This window comes from Anolis sagrei, chromosome 2 (assembly GCF_037176765.1).
Source record: "Anolis sagrei isolate rAnoSag1 chromosome 2, rAnoSag1.mat, whole genome shotgun sequence".
Taxonomy (NCBI): Eukaryota; Metazoa; Chordata; class Lepidosauria; order Squamata; family Dactyloidae; genus Anolis; species Anolis sagrei.
Genome location: NC_090022.1, coordinates 191,407,408 through 191,421,800, shown reverse-complemented (window position 1 = coordinate 191,421,800; position 14,393 = coordinate 191,407,408). Strand labels below are relative to the sequence as shown.

General features: G+C 43.8%; 1 protein-coding gene and 1 long non-coding RNA gene across 2 annotated transcripts in view; one reads left to right on the top strand and one right to left on the bottom strand.

The window, feature by feature from the left end:
* LOC137096117 (uncharacterized) overlaps positions 1–14,393 on the bottom strand; it is a 337,069-nt gene that overhangs the window by 167,931 nt on the left and 154,745 nt on the right. The window lies entirely within an intron of this gene.
* CDK4 (cyclin dependent kinase 4) overlaps positions 9,608–14,393 on the top strand; it is a 30,658-nt gene continuing 25,872 nt past the window's right edge. The window contains exon 1 of the mRNA XM_060762826.2: positions 9,608–9,724. The gene's annotated coding sequence lies outside the window, so the exon portion shown is untranslated. The remainder of the gene's footprint in view (positions 9,725–14,393) is intronic.

The window sequence follows — 14,393 nt, the reverse complement described above, 5'->3', positions numbered from 1 at the left end:
AAGATAATTCTTGCTGAATGTGCCCTCCACAGAGCCCTGTATCCCAGAATATCAAAGCAGAAAATCCCACAATATCTGCTTTGAACTGGGTTATCTGAGTCCATATTCAGATAATGTGGGATTTTCTGCCATACTATTCTGGGATAAAGAGCTGTGTGGAAGGGCCTGGAGTATCAACATGACCTCTGAAGATGCCAGTCACACATGCAGGAGAAACAGGAGAGAATGCTACATGGCCATGCAGCCTGAAAAACTCACAGCAAGCCAATGACTGCAACCCAATGATTCTGGCTGTGAAAGTTTTCGACAATATGTCAACATGACTTCTGAGTCTTGTCTCAGTAAACTTTCAGAATTCTCCAACACTGGCAAGTGCATTTACATAGACATAAGTCTTTTGTTTGAAGTAGTCCTCAATATGGTTGACTTGGACAAGACACTTCCTCCAAGACTATGGGACAAAATGTGTAATTATGAGACAAAAGGACCATATCTCATATGCATTAATAGCGAATTAAAACAAAAACAAAAAGCACAGGAGGATGGATGTAGTCTTAATGATGGAAAGGTTTTCCCTAAGGATCTATAGCAGCAGTGGTTCTTTTTCGCTTTCAAACTACAAGTTAAGCACCCTCAAACTGCGGCTCTTCAGCTGTTTGGGCCTCCAACTCTCGGAGCCTTAAGGTCCTTCCACACAGTCATACAACTCAGAATATCAAGCCAGATGATCCATAACATCTGCTTTGAACTGGGTTATCTGAGTCCACTCTGCCATATATTCCAGTTCAAAACAGATATTGTGGGACTTTCTGCCTTGATATTCTGGGTTATATGGCTGTGTGGGAGGGCCCTTAGTAAGATTTTTCAATGGCCAGGAATTACAGCCAGCCCTCCACATATGGTGGGCTTAGAAGCATGTTGGAGGCCCAAACAGCTGGAAGGCCACAGTTTGAAGATGCCTACTCGAACTAGTGATAATGTGCAGTGAGGTGACCAAGTTATTAGAGGTGGTTAAAACAAAAACATATACAGTCGCCCCTCCACGTGCGTGGTTTTGACTTTTGCAGATTTGATCATTTATGGATTTGATAAAGATGTCCTCTTTATGAATATCTAAATCATCCCGTATGACTCCATGATCAACTTCCTTCAGTCATGCTGGAATACCTATCTAGATCCTCCAATACAGTCTATGGTTAGCTTCCAGCAGAGGCTGGATGCAGAGTCATGCTGGATAACCTAAAACTCCCTAGGAAGGTCTTCTTTCTAGAAATCTCTAGGACTTCCAGCATGACTGGAGGAAACCGACTATAGAGTCATACCCAACAATCTAAGGATTCTCAGTTTAAAAAATAGCAATGTCTTTATTCATGGTTTTTCATGGGGGTCCATGCTTTCTAACCCCACCAAATGTGGACTGACTGTAAATTCCAAAATGATTTTTTCCAAATGGGAAAGTGAGAAAGATAAATCAATGTAGGCATGCGTGAAGCACAGGCAAAACGTTTAAACTTCATATATACCCTGATGAATTCCAAACTAGTAGCAAGCAACTACCTATAAAAAAGATATGAATGTTCTGCTGCAAAGCATAGTGTAAACATCAACACCATATGTGGCTGCAGTGAAAAAACACATTCCATGCCAAGAATTGATTGATTTTTTTAAAAACTTGCCAAGATCATAATGCCTTTGTACAAGTCTACGCTGACATCATACTTGGACTACTGTTTAAAATTCTTCTGTCCACAGTGGCAGTTTTTATATGGCACTTTCACACAGGACATGGGAGGGGCACTATGACAGATAGTGCTCTGGCAACTAGGGGATGGAGCAGTGGATTCAAATTGCAGGAAAAAAGATTCCACCTTAACATATGGAAAAAGTCCTGAAAGTAAGACCTGTTTGGCAGTGGAATGTGTATGCTGCCTCAGGGTCTGGTGGAGTCTCCTTCTCTGCAGATTTACAAGTAGAGACTGGATGGCCATCTGTTGGAGGTGTTTCAATTGTGTTTTCCTGCAGGGCAGAATGGGGTTGGACTAGATGGCTCTTGTGATCTCTTCCAATTCTATTAATCTAGTGCCATGACTATGTTAGCCTCCACCATTAATAAACACATATAGACCCGCCAACATTTTATAGATGAAAGCCAGAACAGAGTATTGGCTGGACTGTCCCTGCCAAACTGGGACAATTGGGGGATATTAATATGTATATACATTAATAAACATCTAAATGTCCAATACTACAACTACAAGGCTGTGCTGGATGGTGGTTCAGAGGCTCTTCCATTCTGTGCCCTGTGAGTACACGCAGTCCCTGAGTTACACACATCTGACTTACAAATGATTCATAGTTAAGAACAAGGGTGAGGCAACAGAAAGTGAGAGAAATCTACCCCTCGGTAGGGAAATTCACCCCTAAAAGAGTTATCATGAGAAAAGGTATCTCCACTGAAGCTTCAGCACCAATCTTTGTTTCCATAGCAAGCCACTTTTCTCAAAATCAAATTCTCACAGGGACAGAAACTGAGGGGAAATCTTCTGAATGGGGCACAGACAGAAAAATAAACACCACAGGAGTATTAACCCTTCCCCATGCTATCCAAAGCTTATCTATCTATATATCTATCTATCTATCTACCTACCTATCTATCTATCTATCTATCTATCTATCTATCTATCTATCTATCTAACTGTAGGTATACTTAAAATGTACCTCTTCTGACTTACAAACAAATTCAACAAAAAAACAAACCTATTTATTTATTATTTATTACTGGTGCTTTTACCCCGCCCTTCTCAACCCCCGGAGGGGGACTCAGTGCGGCTTACAAAAGAGGCAGAATTCGATGCCTATACATAATAATACATAGTGTACAAAATATAAAAATATAAAAGAACGATATACAAAATATAATTAAAACGATTATCACAATAAAACATCAGCATTAGTATCTAGGACATTGTATAAACATCATCTAAACATCATATAAAAAGTCATTCCTATAGTCAGCGTTTCGTTCCAGAGTTCCATATAACCAATCCGTTAGTCCGTTCTTAGCCATCAGTAGAGTTCTTCTTTATTTACCCGCTTGTCCAAATGCCTGGCCCCAGATCCATGTTTTTAGTTTTTTCCTGAAAGAAAGGAGCGTAGTTGCCGATCTGATTTCCCCGGGGAGGGAATTCCATAGGCGGGGGGCCACCACCGAGAAGGCCCTGCTCCCCGTCCCCGCCAAACTCACCTGTGATAAAGGCGGGGTCGAGAGCAGGACCTCCCCAGAGGATCTTAGGCTCCGGGGTGGGACATAGAGGGAGAGCCGTTCGGACAGATACACTGGGCCGGAACCGTATAGGGTTTTATAGGTCAAAACCAGCACCTTGAATTGTGCTCGGAACTGGATTGGCAGCCAGTGGAGCTGACATAACAGGGGGGTGGTATGCTCCCTGTATGACGCCCCGGTGAGCAATCTGGCTGCCTCTCGTTGGACTAGTTGGAGTTTCCGAGCAGTCTTCAAAGGCAACCCCACGTAGAGTGCGTTGCAGTAATCTAACCGGGATGTAACAAGAGCGTGGACCACCGTGGCCAAGTCCGACTTCCCAAGGTACGGGCGCAGCTGGCGCACAAGTTTTAATTGTGCAAAAGCTCTCCCGGCCACCGCTGAGACCTGGGGCTCCAGGCTCAGCGATGAGTCCAGGATCACTCCCAAGCTGCGAACCTGTGTCTTCAGGGGGAGTGTAACCCCGTCTAACACAGGCTGTAACCCTATGCCCTGTTTGGCCTTACGACTGACCAGTAGGACCTCTGTCTTGTCTGGATTTAGTTTCAATTTGTTAGCTCTCATCCAGTCCGACACAGCGGCTAAACACCGATTCAAGGTCTGGACCGCCTCCTTGGTGACAGGTGAGAAGGAGTGACAGATTTGGACGTCATCTGCATAGAGATAGCATCTTAGTCCGAAACTCCGAATGATCTCTCCCAGCGGCTTCATGTAGATGTTAAATAACATCGGGGACAAGATTGAACCCTGTGGGACTCCACACAGCAACGGTTGTGGGGCCGAACAGGTGTCACCCAATAACACCTTCTGGGTCCGTCCCTCAAGGAAGGATCGGAGCCACCGCAGAGCAGTGCCTCCGAGCCCCATATCCATGAGGCGGCCCAGAAGGATACCGTGATCGACGGTATCGAAGGCCGCTGAGAGGTCCAGCAGAACTAACAGGGACACACTCCCCCTGTCCAGTTCCCTGCGCAGATCATCTACCAAGGCGACCAAGGCTGTCTCAGTTCCATGTCCCGGCCTAAAGCCAGACTGTGCCGGGTCTAGATAATCAGTGTCTACCAGAAATCCCTGGAGTTGTGTCGCCACCACACGTTCCATGACTTTGCCCAAATAGGGGAGATTGGAAACTGGCCGATAGTTGTCGAATTGAGTGGGATCCAGTGATGGTTTTTTCAACAGCGGTTTTATAATAGCTTGCTTTAGGCCCGTCGCAAACTAGGTTCCTGCTGGAGAAAACCTTGCTAGCAAGTCCCTGACGTCATGAGCCTGCGCCTCTCTCCCCGCCCCTTTCTCCGCCCCTTTCTCTTTGCGAGCGTGGTTTTTCCTTTGCTAGGGCAGCATTGCCCGCATTTTCTCTCAGTTGAATTCTGCCAACTGAGAGAAAATGCGGGCAATGCTGCCCTAGCACAGGAAAAACCACGCTCGCAAAGAGAAAGGGGCGGAGAAAGGGGCGGGGCGAGAGGCGGAGTCTCGTGACGTCAGGGACATGCTAGCAATTTTCCTCCAGCAGGAACCTAGTTTGCGACGGGCCTTAAGCTCGCTGGAAATATTCCTTCCTGTAAGGAGGCATTAACCATCACCTTCACCCACTCTGCCAAACCCCCTCTGGCTTCCTTGACCAGCCAGGATGGGCAGGGGTCTAGGATGCATGTAGTGGGTCGCACCTCTCCAAGGATCCTGTCCACATCCTCAAGCTGAACCAATTGAAACGAATCCATCAAACCTACAGAACATATCTTGTTCGTAACTTGGAACTGGCTGTATAAGGAAGGCTAAAATGGTCAGACTAGTCAGAACAGGTTTCTCCTGGCAGCTAGCTCCCAATTATTACTGAAATGGCAGCCTGATTATGCTTAATGGCTCTTCTTATCAATAGCCAGGATAGATCTAAACAGATGTGTAAAAGTAGAAAACAAAGGGGCAGACCGGCAGTTTTTGAAGACAGGCACAAAAGAGAGCTGAATTCTGACTATGAAAAAGGTGAAATCATTTAGGTGCCAAAGCTGTTGAGATGGTTTGATGCCATAACATTCATCTATGCTTGATTGGTATGTTTATAAATAAATGCAAACTGCAAAATGTCACAGACCTTTAGTGACCTCATTCCAAAGACAAACAAGACTGAGCAAGCGCTGTGTTGTTGTAGATTTTCACCGCTCAGAGAACTAAGGCACTTAATTTATACTTTTCAGGACATTTTCATCTTCAACTTAGATGAAGGCAACAAAACAATGGGCTTTTTTCAGGAACAAAGGAACAAAATTCAACGTGAGAAACTCTTCAAGCAAGATGAAAAGGAGCGCAAGTGAAACAAGGGATTTGCTGTAAGAGAACATTAGTTAAACAAAGTCAAGTGAGGAAAAGTATGAAAATTATGGATGCTGCTTTGGAAATAAAAAAATGGACATCTCCCCTAAAGGAGAAATAGGTGTAAAGAAAGAAAGAAAGAAAAAAAGGGGGGGGGGGGTCTTTTTCTTAGCAACACCAGATTTTCCAAACACAAAAGGCTATCTATAGAGTCAGCAGCATTCAAATTGGGAATGGAATGGACAGCCTGAGCCTTCTTGCATCTTACGCAACGCCTAGTTTATCTAAAATGGCAACTTAATGATTTCTTCTCTGTCCCCCCCTCCCCCCAGGCCCCATCTACACTTCTATACAATGCAATGTGAAACTACCTAATATGGTCAGCGTAGGCTGATAAAATGCAGCATGACTACAATGAACTGGATTATATGGATCTACAGTGACCATATCATTATATGGCAGTGTAGACGGGACCTACCTAGAATTCACATTCTTGGAAGAGTAAATGTCCTGGTGTTTCAAATAACACTATGGCCCCTTCCACACATCTGAATAAAATCCACATTGAACTGGATTGTATAGCAGTGTGGACTCAGATAATCCAGTTCAAAGCAGACAATGTGGATTATCTGCCTTGATAGGTAAAGGTTTCCCCTTGACATTAAGTCTAGTTGCGTCTGACTCTGGGGGTGGTGCTCATCTCCATTTTTAAGCTGAAGAGCCGGCATTGTCCGTAGACGCCTCCAAGGTCATGTGGCCAGCATGACTACATGGATTGTTGTTACTTTCCCACCTATTGATCTACTCACATTTGCATGTTTTTGAACTAAGTTGGCAGAAGGTGGGGCTAACAACAGGAACTCACCCCATCCCAGGATTTAAACCACCGACCTTTCAGTCAGCAAGTTCTGCAGCTTAGTGGTTAACCCGCTGCACCACAGCCATATAACCCAGAGATATTCTGGGTTATATGGCTGTGTGGAAGGGGCCTTTATGATTTATGTTCCTGGATTACACTGTGTAATTTTAAGACCAACAACTGCAGGTTTCTGAAGTTTACACTGCAAGTATTGGGAAAACCAAACACCACAGGCTTTTGGCTGCTCTGTTATCTACCAATTCAACTGATTTCTAATTCAAACTGGCTCAAACCGACTTCTAACTCAAACTTATTTAACTGACTTCTAACTGACTCCCAACAGATTTAAACACATTTTGAAATGGAGTCTCACTCATTTTAAGATCTGGGTCACATGGTCTGTAGTCCCGCCCACAACCTCTAGCAACATAGTTAAGGGGAAAACTGCATACCATTATATACAATATCGTAAGTAATCACAATTATATACATAACAAATAACTAGTATAGGAATCTTGTAGAAGGCTGCCATTTCCAACATTCAGCTTTAAGAAGCTAAAACCTTGGCTCTTCCGGTGTGCCTTTGGAGAATGACCACATATTCCTTTCCTGTTGTCTTCTCCCTCAAGTTGTCCTCATACTGCCCTTCCCCTCACCATTTTTAAGGCCTAACTCCACTGTTCCGCCCTCCATGCACTCCTCCCTTACAAATACATCTTTTTCATTGTCATTCATTCATTTATGTGTACATTTGGCTCGTCCATTGTGTATGTTTGTTACTGTATCCTGCACTGCTGTTTTGTTCTTATGTTCACTTATGTTATTGCCTTATTTTATTGTATTGTTATTTTTGTTGTTTTGTATTCATGTTATTGTAACTGTATTATCGGGCTTGGCCTCATGTAAGCTGGCCCGAGTCCCCTTTGGGGAGAGGGTGGCAGAATATAAATAGTTTATTATTATTATTATTATTATTATTATTATTTTTATTATACACACAGCCTCCAGTCTTCACTAAGAGCCCTTCCACTCAGGCATATAACCCAGAATATCAAGGCAGAAAATGCCTCAATATTGGCTTTGAACTGGGTTATGTAAGTTCACACAGCCATATATTCCAGTTCAAAGCAGAAAATGTGGGATTTTATTCAGCTGTGTGGAAGGGACCTAACACACACCATATAGGAACAATCTATATAAATAAAAATGTAATGTTCGTTTGTGGGATTAACGTAACTCAAAAGCCACTGGACGAATTGACACCAAATTTGGACATAATACACCAATCAGGCCAACAAGTGACCATCACTGAAAAACACAGCAGAAGGGACTTTAAAAGCCAAAAAATAAAAAATACATGACAACGCATGTGCAAAACCACATATATATGTACACAAACACACATATTTATTTATTTCCAGTATTTCTATCCCATTCCTTCTCAAATCCCAAAGAGGGCCTCAGGACGGCTTACATTTGGTACAATTTGATGCCATTAAATATAACAAAGCAATATAGCAACAATTAAAACAATAAATAGCACATTAATTGAAACAATAAAAACAGTATTAACCACCATATCACCATTCCAGTCAAATTCCATATCCAGAGTGCTATTTATGTCTGCTGTCCAAAAAGCCTGGTTCCAGAACCACGACTTCAATTTCTTCCTAAAAGACAGGAGGGATGAAGCCGATCTCACCTCATTGGGAAGCAAATTCCATAGGCAGGGGGGCTACAGCTGAAAGGCTCTGTCTCTCGTCTCCGCCAGATGTATTTGCGACGCTGGCGGGAGTGAGAGCAGGGTCTCCCCGGATGATCTTAAACTGCAAGAGGGGACGTAGAGAGAGATGCGTTCAGACAAGTAAGCTGGGCCAGAACCGTATAGAGCTTTATAGGTCAAAACCAGCACTTTGAATTGAGTTCGGAAGTGGATTGGCAGCCAGTGGAGCTGACACAAGGGGGTTGTGTATGTCCCTGTATGTCGCTCCAGTTAGTAATCTGGCTGCAGCCTGTTGGACTAGTTTAAGTTTCCGAACAGTATTCAAAGGCAGCCCCACCGTAGAGTGTGTTGCAGTAATCTATTCAGGATGTAACAAGAGTGTGGATGACCGACCGTGGCCAGATCAGACTTCCCAAGGTACGGGTGCAGATGGCACGCAAGCTTTAACTATGCAAAAGCTCCCCTGGACATCGCCGAAACCTGGGGTTTCAGGCTCAACGATGGATCCAGGATCACTCCCAAGCTGTATATAAACAAATATATATACACAAGACACATATACACAGACTAAAGTGCCAAGAGGAAGGCGCATAAAGCCAATCCCAACTGGGACCGCTTTGCACCTGGAAACCGATGCCCTCACTGCGGGAGAAGATGCAGATCAAGAATAGGGTTCCACAGCCACCTACGGACCCACCCTCAGGATACTACTCTTGGAGGACCATCATCCTCGGACTATGAGGGATCGCCTAAGTAAGTAAAAGTATACATTGACTGGGCCATAGCAACTCATGGCAAGGGACAGCTCGTCATGACTAAGATTAATTGAAAGCCCCCTTATGGGTGCATCTACACTGCAGAATTAATTAATTAATTATTATTATTTATTTGCTTTATTTCTATACTGCGTTTTTCAGCCTAAATAGGCGACTCAATGCGGTTTACACAATGCAGGTTATCACAACAATAAACAGTTAAAAACACATCATACACAACAACAAAATCAACAATTATTATCAATTCATGACGCCTTAATCCAAACTTAATGCAGTTTGGAACCCTTTTAACTCAATGCTATGGGATCCTGAGGGTCCTAGTTTGTGTAGTTCTCTTAGGCAAAGAAGGAGAAAGGCTAAAGTAGGCCAAACTAGTATAATACTACAGTGACGGGCCTGGACAAGCTTTAGCCTTCCAGGCGTTTTGGACTTCAACTCCCACAATTCCTAACAGCCTACCGGCTGTTAGGAATTGTGGGAGTTGAAGTCCAAAATGCCTGGAAGGCCGAAGCTTGCCCAGGCCTGGCTGTCGCTCCACCCTTTGTCCTATACAAGAGAGGCGAAGAAGCCGGGAAGCGCCGAGTAGAGGCCCGTCACTATGGCGACCCGCTTCCGCTATTGGGGCCGCTCTGGCCACCGCGCATCGCTGGTTTTTGCCGGGTCTTCCAGCCCCGCCCCCCTTTTCCCCGGGCTCGAGCCCCGCCGCGAGGGAGCTGCGGAAACCCTTTCACTGCTGCTGTTGCTGCTGCTGCTTTGCATCGTGTTCAGCGTTTGGGGTGAGTAAGTGAGGGGCCCGGGGCGCGCGCTCCCTGGAAAGCAAAGCCTGGGATCCCTCTGTTGTTCAGAGCAGAAGGAAGAAAGCAAGCAAGCATTTAAGCATTTGTTGCTGGGCTTGGTCCAAGGGGCCGAGTTGAGGGGTAGAAGCAATGCAATTCCTGCAAGAGGCCTTGGCCTGGCCGTGGGGGGGGGGGGGGATATTTAGATACTTTAAATATATATATTTACTCTATTGGAGACTTTTTTGTGGGAGTGGGATTGTAAAGTGGTCTCTTCTTGCAAAACATTGCCTTCTTTTTCCTAAATGTTCCAAGTTTGGAAACTTAACTTTGTTTGGGGGATTCATCTACACTGAAGAGTTAATGCAGTTTCACCCCACTTTAACGGCTATGGAGTCCTGGGTGTTGTCGCTTCACATAGTCTTAGAAAACTACAGATCTCAAGATCCCATACGGTGGTGCCAAAACGCATTAATTATCCAGTGTAGATGCAACGATAGTGGGGATAACTCGTTGTTTGAAATGTAACTTTTCAGGACTTCCAAAGTTCCTGCATTTGCAGCAGGCGAACGGGATTCTGGTCCGCACAGGCATCATGCCTTAATATGGCGTTTTCCAACCGCTGTAAGAGCGTGGGACTGACTACAATTCCCATCATCCTCCCCTCCCTCCTAGATTAGAGCATCAGAAGGAGCCCTTGTTCAGCAAACATCTCATGTTGTGGATCTGTTAATTCTGGGGGTTCCTCTCTGGCCCCTTCCACATCTGAATAAAACCCCACATTATCAGCTTTGAACTGGAATACATGGCAGTGTGGACTCAGATAACCCAGTTCAAAGCGGCCACAGGAGAGGGTCCATCCACACAACCATATAACCCAGGATATCAAAGCAGCAAATCCCACAGTATCTGCTTTGAACTGGAATACATGGCAGTGTGGACTCAGATAACCCAGTTCAAAGCAGATATTGTGGGATTTTCTGCTTTGATATTCTGGGTTATGTGGTTGTGTGAATGGGCCCCTTGAGCTGTTCTTGTGCAGCAGGCTAAAAATGTTGGCAGGATATTCAGATAAGCAGTCATGCCTTTCTAAAGTGGACCAAATACTATAAGGGCATTATTCAGTAGGGCCCCATGTCTATTGCCTTCTAATGCAGTATGCATCATATGGTCAGTGTTGACTCATCTCATGCAGTTAAAGTTCATTAGATGAGTCTTCACGCTATGTGACAGTTTCAAACTGCATTACATAGCGGTGTCGCTGGAGCCTCGGTCCCCATTTTTGTCTTCAAATAGGAAGGTAAACAGTAATGGCCTTATAAAGTGGATGAAATATTATAAAGGTCTCCGTTGGATCCTCGTTTTGGTCTTCAAATATGTAGATCAGCAATAATAATAGTAGTAGTAATAAAAATAATAATAGCAGGATTGCAGAGAAACAACTGGAAAACACGATAGGAGGATTTAAACATTGAACTGCAAAGACTCTGGCACAAACCAGTAAAGGTGGTCTCAGTGGTGATGGGCACACTGGGTGCAGTGCCTAAAGACCTTGGCTTGCACTTAAACACAATCGGCGCTGACAACATTACCATCTGCCAGCTGCAGAAGGCCACCTTACTGGGATCTGCACGCATTATTCGCCGATACATCACACAGTCCTAGACACTTGGGAAGTGTCCGACTTGTGATCCAATACAACAGCCAGCAGAGTGTTTGCTATGGACTCATCTTGTTGTGTTTCTAATAATAATAATAATAATAATAATTCAGACAGAGTTCTGGAGCACAACACTCCTGACTTCACGATCGTGTTAAAAAACAAAGTGTGGATTGTCAATGTTGCAATCCCAGGTGACATCAGGATTGAAGAGAAACAACTGGAAAAGCTGACATGATATGAGGATTTAAAGACCGAACTGCAAAGACTCTGGCACAAACCAGTAAAGGTGGTCTCAGTGGTGATTGGCACACTGGGTGCAGTGCCTAAAGACCTTGGCCTGCACTTAAACACAATCATCGCTGACAAGATTACCATCTGCCAGCTGCAGAAGGCCACCTTACTGGGATCTGCAGGCATTATTCGCTGATACATTACACAGCCCTAGACACTTGGGAAGTGTCCAACGTGTGATCCAATACAGCAGCCAGCAGAGTGTTTGCTGTGGACTCATCTTGTGTTTCTAATAATAATAATAATAATAATAATAATAATAATGCAGACAGACAGAGTTCTGGAGCACAACACTCCCGACTTTACGATCGTGTTAAAAAACAAAGTGTGGATTGTCAATGTTGCAATCCCAGGTGACAGCAGAATTAACGAGAAACAACTGGAAAAGCTGACACAAAATGAGGATTCAAAGATCGAACTGCAAAGACTCTGGCACAAACCAGTCAAGGTGGTCCCAGTGGTGATTGGCACACTGAGTGCAGTGCCTAAAGACCTTGGCCTGCACTTAAACACAATCGGCGCTGACAAAATTACCATCTGCCAGCTGCAAAAGGCCACTTTACTGGGATCTGCACACATCATTCGCCGATACATCACACAGTCCTAGACACTTGGGAAGTGTCCGACGTGTGATCCAGTGCAACAACCAGCAGAGTGATCTTGTCTGCTGTGAACTCATATTGTTCTGTTTCTAATAATAATAATAATAATAATAATAATAATAATAATAATTATAATGTTTATTTATACCTCGATTTATCTCTCCCAAAGGAGCCCCCGCTGGAGCAATGGGTTAAAGCGCTGAACTGAACTTGCTGATTGAAAGGTTGGCGGTTCTAATCCGGGAAGTGAGCTCCTGCTGGTAGCCCCAGCTTCTGCCAATCTAGCAATTCAAAAACATGCAAATGTGAGTAGATCAATAGGTACTGCTTCTGCAGGAAGGTAACAGTGCTCCATGCAGTCATGCCAGCCATATGGCCTTGGAGGTGTCTACAGACAACGCTGGCTCTATGGCTTAGAAATGGAGATGAGCACCACCCCCCAGAGTCAGACTTAATGTCAAGGGGAAATCTTTACCTGATCTCCCCAAAGGAGACTGAAAGCAGCTTACGTTAATAATGCCCCCTAAAAGTTGACTTTTTCTCCTGTTATTTAGCTTATCCAGGTAAACACCTTTTCCCAATACTTTGGTATCTTAGGATATAATTCTATAAGGTCTTTATTAAGTAGATTCTCATTTTTGCTGTCATATTAGGAGAAGTAGCAAGGTAATGCCGGCTCTTTGGGTTAGAAATGGAGATGAGCACCAACCTCCAGAGTTGGACACAACTGAACTTAATGTGGGGGGAAACCTTTGCCTTAGCAAAGTAAAGGTAAAGTCTAGTCATGTCCGACGCTGGGAGGTAGTGTTCATCTTCATTTCTAAGCCAAAGAGCTGGCGGTGTCGTTAGACGCCTCCAAGGTCATGTGGCCAGCATGACCGCAAGGAGTGCCGTTACCTTCCCTCAGAAGCAGTACCTATTGATCTACTCACATTTTCATGTTTTAAACTGCTAGGTTGGCAGAAGCTGGAGCAGACAGCAGGAGCTCACCCTGCTCCCTGGATTCGAACCACCTACCTTTTGGTCAGCAAGTTCAGCAGCTCAACGGTTTAACCCGCTGCACCACCAGGAGACCCCAGAAGTAGTAATGTTCCCCTAAGTAGACTTTTTCTCCTATTATGCTATGTAACACAATTTTTGTTCCTGGGTTATAAATGTCATTTTCTAATTGGTTCTATCATGAAAACGTTTATTAAACTGCAAAAACTTTAGTTTTGCGGGACATTCTCCAGCACATTTTGCAATAGTTTTTCAATGAATATCTCAGTGTCAACTAATTCAACAAAAACGAAGTTTGTGGAGTAGAACAACTACTTTCAAAGTAAGTTGCACAGAATTATACAGGAAATAACATTTTCAAACCAGGAACATTTTTTTTTCAAATTTTGTTACATAGTCTTAGGCCCCTTCCACACAGCTGAATAAAATTCCACATTTTCAGCTTTGAACTGGAATATATGACAGTGTGGACTCACAGAACCCAGTTCAAAGCTGATATGGGATTTTCCGCCTTGCTATTCTGGATTATATGAAAGGGCCCTTATTGATCTTAATCAGATTAATCCCTCTTCCCACAACTTTAATAATATAATATGGTATATATTACTTTCCTAAAGAAGTATTCTGTCATGTAAGGAATAGTAATTTCTTTATTATTCGCTTTCATATGGGCTCCTGTGCCCCTAACTCTAGCAAATGTGACAAGTCTGGCTGTATATGCTAAAATAGATATTCCAAAATCTGAAAGAAATCCCAAACTTAGTGTCCCAAGCATTTTGGGTAACACTGGCTAACAGACATTTGGGTGCCCCAGACGTTAGACTTGTTTCTGGGTATATTTGACCTGCTGATTCCAAAAATGGCACCAATTTTCCCCATAGTTTTTGAGATGGAATCTATGTCTATTAGTTGCCATCTGCTCACCCATAGAAAATAACAATGACCATTTCTTGAAACTGGAACTGTTGTAGTCTGTCCAGTGCAATTTTCTGAATGGGCTCTCTAAATAACCCCAGGAACAGGCTTAAAAACCAAGACCACAGAGGGTTTTTATTATTATTGTTGGACTGTGTGATGGTTACTCAACAATGATTCCACTTTAACTGCCATGGTA